Genomic DNA, 14516 nt, shown 5'->3' on the forward strand with positions numbered 1-14516 from the left:
ATTCATTTCTTTTAGACATATTAGGTGGGAATCAATTTGTCTGACTTTAGATTTCTACACCATAGACATTTTATCAGGCAAGGCTCAGCTGAGAGAAAAAAAAACCCAAATATGTTTACGGGGCACCTCATCTGTTTTAAACTTTGAGATTATTGATACATAGAAAGTGCTTATTTTTCTCCAGTGGTTGCAAAAGGGAATGAGTTCAGATGTAGACACCTTCATTTTAGACATGTGCATTTGGTATGATGAATTCCACTCTTCCTGTTATTTATAAAGAGGGATAAAACAGTAGCAAAATCCTCCTCTTGTTTCACTGATGAGCATGCATGAGGCACTATGTCATTAAGTAATTAGTCCTCTAGTAAAATCAAAACCTGACATTAGCTTTCTGTGTAAATGAAGCTTCAGTAAAGAGGATGGGTTACTGCAGTTGCACTAATACACTGAAAAGTGACACTAAAAACATGCCACACTAGAGCAAGGACCTGGTTTTGGCTGAATTAGAGAAAATGTGTTATCTGTGAAGACTTTTTTGAAAGTGGTCTTCTCTGGCCATGTTTTTCTTCTACAGAGAGTTGTGTAAGAAATTTTTCATCCACATAGCCATCTGGTACAGGTGGGAAGAACATAATTTTTCTTTACTGGCATGGAATCCCAGGTCCTTTTCAGTGTTATTCAGCCTCCCGAGTCTTTCTCTGCTAAAAATAACAAAATATTACAGTCTTCTGATTTTTTTTTTCCATTATTGATTTCATTACTGACAATATTAAACATAAGGATTATGTCAGATAAAATTTCTGCATATTCTGTGTTCTGGATGATGTTGTTCAAAAACCTATCCAGCCTGCTCTGGGATTGGCAGTAGAGGTCAGAAAATAAGCACTCTGAGTTCCTTATGTGCTGCTGTTCTGGCCATGGTTTCACATTTGGGAGAATTTAGTGGCTCTTGGTGCAAGCCAGAGAGTAGCCCAGAGTCATTTGCAAACTGTTCTCAAGGCTGTATCTCCAGAACAGAACTGACATCTGTTTTATTTCCAAAATCCAATTGTAACCCTTACACGGGTTCAAAAATGACAGATGAATCATTGAAATAGGAATCACCTAAGGTCATTTTCAGCCTGGAGAAGAGAAGGCTTTGGGAAGACCTTATAGCACCTTCCAGGACCTGAAGATGACCACTGGAAGACTGGAGAGGGACTTAAGTGATGTAATGGTCCTATAAGGGGTAATTTTCTTCTTTACACTGAGTTAGATTATAATAGCTATTAGGAAGAAATTATTATGATAATTGAGCGCTCTTTGCTGGGATAGGAACTGGCTGGATGGCCTGGCCCAGATAGTGGTGGTGAAGAGTGCTGCATCCAGCTGGTGGCCAGTCACTAGGGGTGTCCCTCAGGGGTCTGTGCTGGGGTAGTTCTGTTCAATATTTCTATCGATGACATGGATTTTTGGGGTTATTGAGACAGGGACATCTGAGAGAAATTATAAAAGATGGTTTATTGTATAATTAGTCTCATGGAAGGGTGAGACATTCAAGGTGTTACATTCAACATCACATCAGAAGTCATCCTAATTCTAGTTACAATGTCTTTTATTAATTTCTTAGCCAATCACGTACTTCCACAAAGCTCACTAATTACTTTTTACACCAATCATTGACTGTTTTGCATTACATGACTCTACTACAATGCATCTTTTCTTATCCAATCATTGCTACATCTTAAGCTTCCTACTAACTCTATAACAGATTCTATTGTTCAAGTTTTTCGCTATCTTGCTCAACATGTTTTTTCTTACATAAAGCATATTTCTACTTGCTTAAAACATATTTCTGCTTAAACCATAAATCCACATTCTTGCTTCATGTCTGTGTAACTTTACTGTTCCCAATCTTCAAGCCTTTTCCAAGGTCTTAGGTCAAACTTTGTATCCGTCTCTATCTTTGAGCCTGTACACACAAGACTCTGGGAGCTTTCTGTGCCTCCATTTCCCACAATGGATGAGGGTATTGAGTCTTTCATTAGTAAATTAGCAGAGGACACTAAGCTGGGAGCGTGTGTCAATCTATTGGAAGGAAGAAAGGAGGGCTCTGCAGAGAGACTTGGAACAGCTGGATGGATGGGCAGAGTCCAATCGGATGAAGTACAGTAGGTCCTAGTGATGAATCCTGCATTTTAGCCACAGAGATCCCCAGCAACGTTATAGTCTGGGGATGGTGTGGCTGGACAGTGCCCAGGCAGAAAGGGACCTGGGGGTACTGGTGACAGCCAGCTGAACAAGAGCCAGCAGTGTGTCCTGGTGGCCAAGAAGGCTCCTGGCCTGTGATCAGGAGTAGTGTGGCCAGCAGGAGCAGGGAGCTCATTATCCCCCTGTACCGGGTACTGGTGAGGCCACACCTGGATTGCTGTGTCCAGTTCTGGGCCCCTCAGTTTGGGAAGGATGTTGAGACACTTGAGCGTGTCCAGAGGAGGCAACGAGGCTGGTGAGGGGCCTGGAACACAAGTCCAGCTGTTGGTGTTGTATGGTTGTTCAGCCTGGAGAAAAGGAGACTCAGAGGTGACCTTATCACCCTCTACAACTCTGAAAGGTGGCTGTAGGCAGGTGAGGGTTGGTCTCTTTCTCCAGACAGCAACTGACAGAGTGAGGGGACACAGACTTAAGCTACTTCAAGGGAAATATAGATCGGATATTAGGAAATAGTTTTTTGTGTAAAGAATAATAAAGTACTGGAATGGTCTGCCTGGGGAGGTGGTGGAGTCACCATCCCTGGATGTGTTTAAAAAAAGACTGGATGCGGCACTCTGTGCCATAGTTTAGTGGTGTTAGGGCATGGGTTGGACTCAATGATCTTGAAGGTCTCTTCCAACCTAGTGATTCTGTTGAAATTCTGTTGAAATGATGGTGGTGATGTTCTAGTGAACACTGGAACAGAGAAGCTGTGCATGCTGCACCACTGAAAGTGTTCAAGGACAGGATAGCAACCTGATCTAGTGGCAGGTATCCCTACCCATTAGGTGGGGACTGGATCTCTAGGGTCCCTTCCAACTCAAACTATTCTGACATTTTATGATTAGCCTAAAAAAGTAACTATGCTGAGTATTGAAATTTCCTCAACTTTCTGGAAGAGTATTCTGGGACAGTAGCAGCACATGACTGCTATCCTTGCAGGGACTATGGTATGGTTTGTGTCAAAAATTAGGTAAAGTGGGGGAGGAGTCGTGGATGCCTAGATCCTTGGCAATCCACAGTGTCCCAGAGAGCACTGAAAGTCTTTTTCAGTGATCACCTCCACTGGGACTACACAACAGCAGATTATGGTTGGCTGTACTGATCCTGTGCCATGCAAAAGGAGTGTCTCAAGGACATGCATAAAAAAAAAAAAAATTCTCAGCAAGTTGTTCTTGGCCTGTCTTATTCATATCAGAGGCATGGCAACTGAACACCAGAATTAGGCTTGCTGTTTTTAAAATTACTATAAATAAAAGCTAAATACTGTCAATTTCCATTGTAAACAAGTAACTCTGGACCTTAAAGACAAAAGCCCAGCCATCTATTAAATGTCTATGTTCCTATCAATTTCAAGTCATGCTGTTAAGTCACAGTATTTGATTAAGTGTTCTGAGTTAATTAGAAGTGATGGGAAAGACATATCTTTTTTATTTTTTTCCTCCAACAGTGTCATTCTCTCAGCCAACCAAATTCTAAACTGTTGACCATGTTATTCAACCTCCTACAGCCTGTCATTCAACTTGAAGAAATGCCATTTTTTCCCAACAATAACTCAAGATTCTTGGACATATGGTGTGTCCTTCTGTAATTACATTTGATCTTGATAAAAGCCAAACCATTAAAGACTTTTTTTTAGGGAAAAAAATAGCCCCAAAGAAATATAGTATTTGTTTGAATGATACACAAGTACCATCAGGTTATCAATGACTTAAATATTTGAGAAAATATGGTGTCAGGTGGGGCTGAAGATTTTCAGCTTACTCTTTGGATTTAAAAAAGTGCTAGTGGTGTTTTTTTCCTTTTCCTAGAGTACGCTGAAATTCATTGGCTCTAAAGATGTTTGTTTTGGGACTGAATGGATTTTTTTTTCCTCATAAATGAGTCTAGAACAGAGTGTTGCTTTCACCTTGAAAACAAAGTGTCCAGTTGCTATGTTTTCCTGATGATGTGATCTGAATCACACAGACACATCAAATTTCATTTCCAACTACAAATATTCTTCACAATTTCTCTGTAAAATGCCTTGTGTAGATGATTTTGAAATGAGTGTATCTTGTCTGGCTGAGATGGAGTTAATTTTCCCCACAGCAGCCGTCACAGTGCTGTGTTTGGTATTGGTAGCTAGAAAGATGTTGATGACACACCAGGGTTTTAGCTACTGCTGGGAAGTGCTGGCACAGCATCAGCAATGCCTCTCCAACATTCTGCCCCCACTCCCTGAACAGGCTGGGGGTGGGCAAAACCTGGAGAGGGGACACAGCTGGGACCACTGTCCTCAACTGAACAAGAGGATTTTCCATAACATATGCTCTCTGCTCAAATAAAAAAGTTAAGTAAAGGGAGTTGTAAGTGGGGAACATTCATTCTTTGCAACATTTGCCTGCTTGAGCAACTGCTGCACATGTGAAAGTGCAGCTTCCCATGAAGTACCCAGACATTGCTTGCTGATGGGAAAGTAGAGAATAAAATATTTTTTTTCCTCCTTTTTTTGTGCCCACAACCTTTCACTTTTGGTTTAGTAAACTGCCTTATCATGACCTATGCATTGTTTTCTGTCTTATTTCATCTCCCCTTTCCAGCTGAGAAGTGATGGTGCAGCTTGTTGGGCAGCTGGTGCTCAGCCAAGGTCAAACCACCTCAATGAGTCACAGGACTTTTAAAATAAAAACATACTGCTGGCATGTCTTGGTGATACTATAAAGATGAATACTATGTGTTCACCTGTTTTGACTTTGCATACTAGTTCTCACTTATGTCTTTAATTTTTTTGGTGCAGGACTCATTTGAATCATTAGGTAGCCCTAGTGTGACAGAAGAGTTCATGGCTTCTGAAGGATTTGTTGGTCAGTTAAAAATTACACCCCCATATGGGATTCTTCTGGATGATCGATGTCACAACATTTCTGCTTGTAGTGTTAAAAAAAACATCCAAAGACAATGTTCTGCCTGTCCTCAATTAATCTTAAAATCCTTCAGTGGGGTTGACCTAAATTACAAAGTCACTTGCTTGACTTGATATCCCATGGCTATAACAATACAATTGTTAATCTTAAAAGTGAAATTTATATGCAGAAAACCAGCAATGGGTCCATGATTTTAGAACTCACTTCCATGATAGATCAGAATGACCTTAAACTTCACCATTACTGTTAAATTTTTAACCTAACTTTATAATAAGAATGTCATAAAAATCATCCTATAAATCACTTCTCTGATGTAGGAAAAGCTTCATATATTTTTCTCTATATGTTTATTATTCGAAGTATGATTTTATGATATGAAATGAATTTTGGCCCAAGAAGTTTGCATTTTGGACAGCAGAATTTTTTTTTTTTATGTCATTAAACTGAATGCAGCAAAGTACTGATGGAAAATTGGGGTAGGTCTGTGAAGGAATGCTCTAGTGTCCCTCAATCCTTTGAGAAGGCTAAGGAGGAGACCTGGAGTGTCCACAGAGTGCTTTAATCATTCTACCTGGCATCTTTTATTGGAGTCAAAGTGTTTCATAAGAACAGAGCAGAGGCTGCTGTATGTCTTCCTGAAGACAAAGGACAGATCCTAAAATAGCAAATTCTTCCCCTGAAATGAGGCCAGGAGTGTTATGAAAATGCATCATTTTTCATTGGCACAAAAAGCTTGTTTCAGGGTGAGAGGTTACAGAAGATGTCTTGGTCTTGTACCTTAAAGATTCAGCCTTAGGGAGATAGATGGGAAGCCTCAGGTGGGAGGCTGAGCGAGGCCAGCAGGCAAAGGCAGCTGGGTGTGAGCCTGCAGTGGCTGCTGCATTGCCAGGACAGAAGCTGAGGAAGCTTGCCAAAGAAGGAGGCACAGCTCCTCAAAGAAGACCTTCCCCAGCTTGGCATCTTTGGCCTTCCCTTTTCAGAAGAGAAAAATGAGTACTGTTTTATGATGGTTTGGAGTTTTTGGGACTCATTCTTTTAGATCCATCTGGGGAATTCTTCGGCAAGTGTCAGGGAGCCAGCTGATGCTCTGTTAGTCAGATGGAGAATAGCTCCTGAGAAGGACAGTGGATGTTACTTGGCTGCTTCTCAAAACCTCTGGGAAAAGTAGATTCAGCCAGCAGAAAAAGAAAGGACTGAGGATTTAAGGGAGCAGTTTCTCTATTGTCATGTAATGCTGAATTGCCAGAATAAAACTTGATTTTCATCATATTTTACAATGCACTGATTGTATGGAATCTATCAGTGCGACAGTAAGTTATGCCTTCACCATGATTATAGCACATCTTGTATAAGTGACTAAATGAGAGGCTAAAATTGCTGTGGCATAGGGATTTATATTACAATAGACATTTTTGCATAATGCTATGGTGATGCTTCAGCTTTCCCTGACATCCACATCTTTAGAACCTCCTGTCAAAGGATTCTGAATAAATACTTCCACTAGAGGAGGATAGCACTGACAAAAGGAAAGTAAAAGAGATGCAAAAATAGACAAGCCTTTAGCTCCTATGAGCTAAAATAGGTAAAAATACGTAAAAGAAATCTGGTAGAACCATCTTAGTGCCATTAAATTTTAGAATTTTTGTATACAAGAGAAAAAAATGAGAAAGAAGAAAGATTAGAAGTCTGAATTTTCAAAGTCGGAGTACAAGTTACTCTTTGTTTTCAAACCAGCAAAGCACCTGAATACTTAAAATTCGTGTGTTTAAAGTCAATCCTTCTCCAAACAGTTTCCAATAGAAAATACAGTTTTCTTCTCTGGAAGAATAGTCTGACACATGAAAATTTGTAAATATTTACCACACTTCTTGAAATATATCTAAAATACCCACTATTGAGTAATTAGAGCAGTAGTTAACATTTAGATGCAATTAAGAAGATGAGAGTTTTGTCATGATAATTAATCCAGCACTTTGCAACACAGGCATGTGGGGGGAAGGTGCGGGAAGGGAAGGTGCGGGAAGGGAAGGTGCGGGAAGGGAAGGGAAGGGAAGGGAAGGTGCGGGAAGGGAAGGGAAGGGAAGGGAAGGTGCGGGAAGGGAAGGTGCGGGAAGGGAAGGGAAGGGAAGGGAAGGGAAGGGAAGGGAAGGGAAGGGAAGGGAAGGGAAGGGAAGGGAAGGGAAGGGAAGGGAAGGGAAGGGAAGGGAAGGGAAGGGAAGGGAAGGGAAGGGAAGGGAAGGGAAGGGAAGGGAAGGGAAGGGAAGGGAAGGGAAGGGAAGGGAAGGGAAGGGAAGGGAAGGGAAGGGAAGGGAAGGGAAGGGAAGGGAAGGGAAGGGAAGGTGCGGGAAGGGAAGGGAAGGGAAGGGAAGGGAAGGGAAGGGAAGGGAAGGTGCGGGAAGGGAAGGTGCGGGAAGGGAAGGTGCGGGAAGGGAAGGGAAGGTGCGGGAAGGGAAGGGAAGGTGCGGGAAGGGAAGGGAAGGGAAGGTGCGGGAAGGTGCGGGAAGGTGCGGGAAGGTGCGGGAAGGGAAGGTGCGGGAAGGGAAGGTGCGGGAAGGGAAGGTGCGGGAAGGGAAGGTGCGGGAAGGTGCGGGAAGGTGCGGGAAGGTGCGGGAAGGTGCGGGAAGGGAAGAGTGCGGGCAAGGGAAGGGATGGTGCGGGAAGGGAAGGTGCTGGGAAGGGAAGGGAAGGGAAGGGAAGGAAGGGATGGGAAGGGACGGGACGGAAGGGATGGGAAGGGAAGGGAGGGAAGGGAAGGGAAGGGGAAGGGATAGGGAAGTGAAGGGAAGGGAAGGTGCGGGAAGGTCGCGGAAGTTGCGGGAAGGGAAGGGAAGGGGAAGGGGAAGGGCCGGGAAGGGAAGGGAAGGGAGGAAGGGAAAGGGGAAGGGAAGGGAAGGGAAGGAAGGGAAGGAGGGAAGGGAAGGGAAGGGTAAGGGAAGGGAAGATAAAAAGCGGAAGGGGACAGGGAAGGGAAAGGGCAAGGGAAAGGGAAGGGAAAGGGAAAGGGGAAGGGAGGAAGGGAAGGGAAGGGTAAGGGAAGGGAAGGGAAGGGAAGGAAGGGAAGGGAAGGGGAAGGGAAGGGAGGTGCGGGAAGGGAAGGTGCGTGAAGGAAAGGTGCGGGGGAAGGAAGGGAAGAAGGAAAGGGAAGGGAAGTGAAGGAAAGGGAATGGCAGGGAAGGGAAGGTGCGGGAGAAGGGAAGGTGCGGGTAAGGGAAGGTTGCGGGAAGGTGCGGGAAGGTGCGGGGAAGGTGCGGGAAGGTGCGGGAAGGTGCGGGAAGGGAAGGGAAGGGAGGAAGGGAAAGGGAAGGGAAGGAAGGGAAGGGAAAGGGAAAGGGATGATTGTATATGGGAACGGTGAAGGGGAAGGGAAATGGCAGGGAAGGGAAGGGAAGGGAAGGGAAGGGAAGGGAAGGGAAGGGAAGGGAAGGGAAGGTGCGGGGAAGGGAAGGTGCGGGAAGGGAAGGTGCGGGAAAGGGAAGGTGCGGGAAGGGAAAGGTGCGGGAAGGGAGGGAGGGAGGGAAGGGAAGGAGGGAAGGTGCGGGAGAAGGAAGGTGCGGGAGAAGGGAAGGGAAGGTGCGGGAAGGGAAGGGAAAGGTGCGGGAAGGGAAGGGAAGGTGCGGGAAGGGAAGGTGCGGGAAGCGGAAGGGAAGGGAAGGGAAGGGAAGGGAAGAAGGGAAGGGAAGGGAGGGAAAAGGGAAGGGAAGGGAAGGAAGGGAAAGGAAGGGAAGGGAAAGGGAAAGGGAAGGGAAGGGAAGGGAAGGGAAGGGATGGGAACGGGAAGGTGAAGGAAGGGAAGGGAAGGGAAGGAAAGGGAAGGGAAGGGGAAGGGAAGGGAAGGTAAGGGAAGGGAAGGGACGGGAAAGGGAAGGGGAAGATGCGGGCAGGGAAGGGAAGGGAAGGGAGGGAAGGAAGGGAAGGGAAGGGAAGGGGAAGGGAAGGGAGGGAAGGGAAGGGGAAGGGAAGGGAAGGGAAGGGAAGGGAAGGGAAGGGAAAGGGAGGGAAGGGAAGGGAAGGGAAGGGAAGGGAAGGGAAAAGGGAAGGGAGGGAAGGAAAGGGAAGGGAAGGGAAGGTTGAAGGAAGGGAAGGGAAGGGAAGGGAAGGGAAAGGGAAGGGAAGGGAAGGTGGCGGGAAGGGAAGGAAGGGAAGGGAAGGGAAGGGAAGGAGGGGAAGGGAAAGGGAAGGGAAGGGAAGGGAAGGGAAGGGAAGGGAAGGGAAGGGAAGGGAAGGGAAGGGAAGGGAAGGGAGGGAAGGGAAAGGAGGGAAGGGAAGGGAAGGGAGAGGTGCAGGGAAGGGATAAGGTGCGGAAGGGAAGGGAAGGGAAGGGAAGGGAAGGGAATGAAGGGAAGGAAAGGGAAGGGGAAGGGAAGGGAAGGGAAGGGAAGGGAAGGGAGAAGGAAGGGAAGGGAAGGGAAGGGATAGGGAGGGAAGGGAAGGGAAAGGGAGGGAAGGGAAGGGAAGGGAAGGGAAGGGAAAGGGAAAGGGAAGGGAAGGGAAGGGTAAAGGGAAGGGAAGGGAGGGAAGGGAAGGTGCGGGAAGGAAGGGAAGGGGAAGGTGCGGAAGGGAAGGGTGCGGGGAGAAGGACGTAGAAGGTGCGGGGGGAAGGGAAGGTGCGGGAAGGGAAGGTGCGGGAAGGTGCGGGGAGGGAAGGTTGCGGGGAAGGTGCTGGGGAATTAGGAAGGTGCGGGAAGGTGCGGGAAGTGCGGGAAGGGAAGGGAAGGGAGGGAAGGGAAGGGGAAGGGAAGGGAAGGGAAGGGAAGGGAAGGGAAGGCAAGGGAAGGGAAGGGAAGGAAGGGAAGGGAAGGGAAGGGAAGGAAGGGGACGGAAGGGAAGGGAAGGGGGAAGGGAAGTGGGAAGGGAGGAAGGAAGGTGCGGGAAGGGGAAGGTGCGGGACAGGGAAGGGACGGGAAGGGAGGTTGGGGAAGGGAAGGGAAGGTGCGGGAAGGGAAGGTGCGGGAAGGGAAGGTGCGGGAAAGGGAAGGGAAGGGATAAAAAAAAAGGAAGGGAAAAGGGAGGAAGAAGGAAGGTTGCGGGGAAGGGAAGGGAAGGGAAGGGAAGGGAAGGGAAGGGAAGGGAAGGGAAGGGAGGTAAGCGGAAGGGAATCGGAAGGGAAAGGGAAGGGAAGGGTAAGGGAAGGGAAGGGAAGGGAAGGGAAGGGAAGGGAAGGGACAGGGAAGGGAAGGGAAGGGAAGGGAAAGGAAGGGTAAGGAGGGAAAGGGAAGGGAAGGGACGGGAAGGGAAGGGAAGGGAAGGAAGGGAAGGGAAAGGGAAGGAAGCTAAGGAAGGAAGGAAGAGAAGGGCAGGTGCTGGGAAGGGAAGGAAGGGACGGTGCGGGGTAAAGGGGAAGGGAGTGCGGAAGGGAAGGTGCGGGAAGGGAGGGAAGGTGCGGGAAGGGAAGGGAAGGTGCGGGTAGGTGCGGGTAGGTGCGGGAAGGTGCGGGGGGGGGGGGGGGGGGGGGGGGGGGGGGGGGGGGGGGGGGGGGGGGGGGGGGGCGGGGTGGGGTGGTTGGTTTGGGGGGGGGGGGGGGGGGGGGGGGGGGGGGGGGGGGGGGGGGGGGTGGGGGGGGGAGGGGGGGGGGTGGGGGGGGGGGGGGAGGGGGGGGGGGGGGGGGGGGGGGGGGGGGGGGGGGGGGGGGGGGGGGGGGGGGGGGGGGGTGGGGGGGGGGGGGGGGGGGGGGGGGGGGGGGGGGGGGGGGGGGGGGGGGCGGGGGGGGGGGGGGGGGGGGGGGGGGGGGGGGGGGGGGGGGGGGGGGGGGGGGGAGGGGGGGGGGTGGGGGGGGGGGGGAGGGGGGGGGTGGGAGGGGGCTGGGGGGGGCGGGGGGGGGGGGGGGGGTGGGGGGGGGGGGGGTGGGGGGGGGGGGGGGGAAGGTGCGGGAAGGGCATAGGGAAGGGAAGGGAAGGGAAGGGACGGGAAAGGGAAGGGAAGGGAAGGGAAGGGAAGGGAAGGGAAGGGAAGGGAAGGGAAGGGAAGGGAAGGGAAGGGAAGGGAAGGGAAGGGAAGGGAAGGGAAGGGAAGGGAAGGGAAGGGAAGGGAAGGGAAGGGAAGGGAAGGGAAGGGAAGGGAAGGGAAGGGAAGGGAAGGGAAGGGAAGGGAAATCTTGTCCTGGAATAAGTCCTGTGGTGACTTGTCTTTGGAGAGCTTGTAATCAACTGGCAGGTGTATTGTGGTTTGCAATAGGCACCCCTTTCTATGTAACTTTGGCAATTTTAACATAATTTAGTATAAATTGACTAGAAAGTAAGAAACAGAGAAGTTTTTAGACTGGTGTTTGGGGGACTCACCTGAGAGAAAGTATTCCTGGATTTCGGACACTACTGAATGCAGGTTTACCAAAAATGGGTGCATTAAATTGGGGGAAATAAGCAGCATAGTGTCTGCTCTCCTCTGGAAAAAGGGAATAGGAGCTGATGGTGTACTAGAGGATGTTAGCCACGTATGTAAGCAACAGAAAGTAGACCTTGCTTTCATTTTTTGGAGATTAACAGAGACATTCCTCAGATCTCTTTCTTTGACTTTGTACTGAAATGAGGAGTGTGTACAGTGAATCCAAGCTCCATCCATATAGGGAGCAGCGGTCACTTGAGCATAGCTGATCAACTACTTCAAAGCATTACAGCATGTCTTTCCTCCTGAAAGTTGGCTATTGACAATAGTAATAGCTGGCAGGATCTGAATGTTCAGAATCACTGGCACCTCACCAAGAAACAGAAAGACTGCTAGAGTGGATTTGGATGTACTGTAAATGAAGCAGGATATATCATGCTTTAAAGTCAAGGACAACTGTTCTTTCTGCAGAGTGGCTAGATGAGGCAAGAAGGACTTATACAATCACATGAAATTATAAACATTCAGAGCTAATAAGAAAAGAAGCCCAGAAGCAATGAAATTTGAGATTAGCCAGGCAGCAATTATCCCAGTAATAATATGGTATATGTTTCTTCTTTACTGCTCTTGTGTGGATTACAAATGGTTTCTGAAGCAGAGCTGAATAAGCCTGGGAATATTGCACTTATACTCAGTTTAGGAGCCAGCAGGAAAATCTACAGGGACTTCAAATCTCACTGAGGTCCTTGCTCAGCCTTATAGACAGGAAACAATAGCAACAAAACATTAAAAGATTAAGAAGGAAGAAATAAAAGCTGAGGAAAAAAACTTGCTGGATTTTTCCTGTTGAGCTTGCATATTAAGTGGACCACATCCTTCAGTTCTGTGTCCATACTCTAATGACCTAACAGCCTGCTTCTTCTGCATTGTCTTTTACTGTATTTATATAATTACTTAAAGGAAAAAACTAAGAAAACTGACTTCAACTCCTTCAACAGTATATTCACCAGAATAGTCTCTTACTGTCTTCCCTTAAGCTTTTCCTTTGCTTTATCATCTAAGTGCTATAATGTTCACTGCAATCTAGGTACCATGTCAATTTATTTTTGTCCTGTCTGTCCTTACCGATTTAGGGATGATTCCTGTCTCATTTAGTTTTCCTATTGCCAAAAACCAATTTATCTTCCCTCCAGGCTAGAATAAAAGAAATAATTTCATTGATCAACCTTGGAAAATCTTAAACATGTCACATGAAAAGGAGATTTCTTCAGGTCACAATATTTGATTTGTCTGTCAGTGTCCCAAGTAAGCCAAGACCCTTGTGCCTGACCAAGTCTGTCACTGTCCTGCTATGGAGACCTGTCACTGAACAGTCCTGCTGGATTGGAGGATGGTTCAACTGATTTAATTAGGGAAACACAGAGTGAGAGACATCAGCAGGTCTTCCCACTTTATGACCCCTCAGTGGGCTTTATTTGAGTTACCCGCTGCCAGCTACAGCCAGCACATGTGAAAGACATGTGCTAACATTCTACAGAATAACACTCTTCATTAATATAAAATTGTCAAAGGTTAAGGTTTGAGAATTGTTGGTGATGGTATCTGACTGGAAAAACACATTCAAACAATACACAGACAAGTTCTATTCCCCAAACATATTTAGCATGTGCAGAGTGACTCTTACTCAACAGGTGTCTGTCCCTATGGGGAAGAAAATAGGTTTAGCCTGTTGACTGATCCCAGTAGTTACAATGGAGTCTTCCCTAACTTTTTCCCATTTTCAACTTACTTTTATATTAATTCTTTATCTTTAGCTGGAGCTTGAGTGACCCTAGTCATACATACCTTTGTTGCTGATTGATGTAAAATTCTCTCAGTTTGCTCTTTAAGATACAGTCAATAAAATATAAAGCACTTGCTTTTTGAGGGGTAGTCATACCTTGGAGGTGGTTAACAGTAATGAAGTTAAGTTTATCTGAGGAGAGTTATTTTGTCATATTTGTTGGTTCAGCAGCAAGACATCTTCTCCTATCTCTCCTGGTTGACAAATGCCATGGAGTTTATCAGCTGCAAAGTGCCATCCAGTTCCATTCCCTGAGCCTGGCCATGATGCTTCTACTCTGCTCCAACCTCAATTCCATCCTCCTTAGCAGTGGCTTGTGGTTGCACATTGTGTGTCTGGGGAATCATCATAGAATAGGTTCCAAGCATGACAACCACATTCCATCTGAGGAGTAGCATATGTATTTTACCCTATAATTTCCATGTTGTTATAACTTCTGTTAGGACGTGAATATAACTTCTCTGTTTCCTCTAATTTTACCCTCAGCCATTTTTCCATAACATGTATAAAGGCAAAAATATTTGGTTTGGAAAATTCTAATCCCAGTATCGACCAATCCAAAAGTTTTAATCCAAATGTCATCATATTACACTCAAAATGCACCTTTTATTTTTCTAATTAAAATTGTAAATCTAAGAAATATTTCATTTTCTTTTCTGCCTGTAAGCTTTGGAGTTTAAAGGCTGTGGAATTTTGAAGAGGTGTGCATTTGGCTGCAAATATTTTGACAATTTTCTGGTATCGTGCCTGGGAGAAATCACAGCATCTAAATCTGTAATCAATGAAAAGTGCTGAAAGCACAAAAAAAAAAGTGCAAAAGTCAACAGATGCCGAATACAGATGGAAAGGAATTGGCACACTGCCTAACATCTCGTACCTATTATTGAGTAGCTATTTTGTCTTTATTTCCTTGTTTTCCTCTTAACAAGATTGTTCTTCCAGCTTTGTAAATCACGTATAACCACAGGTTACGTGGCATTAAGCTCCCTCACGAGGCTTTAGTGCTGAGCCACTTCCCAGGGGCTCAGGGAGGGAGCAGTGCCCACCTGAGGGCTGTGCCAGGAGTCCCCTGTGCTGCCACGGGACATCCCACAGGGGTTGAGGTGCTGCCACAGCCTGTGTTGGTTTGTCTGATGCTGCATTTCACTGCTTAGCATATCAGCATAGCCAGACACAATTTTCAGCAATGCACTGATTCACCAGCCTACAAGGAGTGGTAA

The sequence above is a fragment of the Pseudopodoces humilis genome, chromosome 5 (genome assembly GCF_049639895.1).
Source record: "Pseudopodoces humilis isolate 2021_Gansu_Grassland_sample_001 chromosome 5, ASM4963989v1, whole genome shotgun sequence".
NCBI lineage: Eukaryota > Metazoa > Chordata > Aves > Passeriformes > Paridae > Pseudopodoces > Pseudopodoces humilis.